This window comes from Gekko japonicus, unplaced genomic scaffold (genome assembly GCF_001447785.1).
Source record: "Gekko japonicus isolate JY-2015 unplaced genomic scaffold, Gekko_japonicus_V1.1 scaffold2344, whole genome shotgun sequence".
NCBI lineage: Eukaryota > Metazoa > Chordata > Lepidosauria > Squamata > Gekkonidae > Gekko > Gekko japonicus.
This window is the reverse complement of record NW_015160903.1, coordinates 1-1,210: the sequence shown is the minus strand read 5'-3', so window position 1 is coordinate 1,210 and position 1,210 is coordinate 1.

Sequence of the window (1,210 nt, the reverse complement as noted above, 5' to 3'; positions counted from 1 at the left end):
CTAGTCAACAAAACGGTGGTCCTTAGGATCATGGAACCCAGATGTACAAAATGCACATGAAATTGATACTTCAGTGAAGAGGGGATGTCAGGTGAGATTGGGTTAAAAAGCTCTTAGGATATAACCCACTTATTACTAGCTGATTTCAAGGGGGGGGGATCTCTTCATTGGGAGTAACATTTACTGTAAAGGACTATGTCAGCCAGTAGTTCTCAATTTTAAAAAGTGGGACCCACTTCTAAGCTTGTTCCACATTGAAAACCACGCCTACAGGCTCCTGGAAGTGTGGGTCAAGAAGGCAATGACTGTAGGCTAAGCCCATTGCTTACATGCTGATGACAGGGAACAAGCCAGTTATGTGAAAAAGAATGGGCCACATTCGCACAACTGGAAGGTGGGAGAATCTCAGAGATAACTCATTTTAGGAGTTAGAACCTCATGACCTATCTGAGACAGGATTATCACCCACAGTTCAAGAACCACTGATGTAAACAAACTTTCAGATTCCTTGAATTAGACTTTCTAATGCTAAAACTGCTTGCAAAAACCAGAAGGAATTCTTTTATAGTACCTTATAATCAATGTTACCTCTAAATAAACACATTAACTGAACAGGGCAAAATAAAGAAAAGATGGAAACAAAACACTTAAGAACTACATATAAGAAATGAAAGGACAACAGGTTCCTTCAAAGAAGAATATTTTGATGCAGAACCTGCAATTTTAGAAAGTGAAGTGAAAGCTGCATTCAAAGCAAATGGGAGGGGAAAAAATCACCAGAAAAGGATGGTATATCAATAGAGCTATTTCAAGCTACAGAAACTGAATCCATCAAAATCTTAAGAATATGTCAACAAATATGAAAAACAAAACAATGGTCCAATTGAATGTTTGAACTACATTCCAGTTCTAAAAAAGGAGATGTCAAAGATTGCAGCTACTGTAAGACCATGGCATTTATTTCCGAAGCAAGTAAAGTGATGTTCAAAAATTTACAAAAAAAAAAAATCTTACTATATATGGAAAAAGAAATACTAGATGTTCAAACTGGATTCAGGAAAGGAAGAGACACTAAAAATAAGATTTCAAATTTATGATGGGCACTGGAGCATACCCAGAGAATTTCAGGAGAAAATCAGTTTGTGTTTCATAGATTATACCAAAGCTTTAGGCTGTGCGGAGCATAAAAAAAACAGGTTGCTTACCAGTA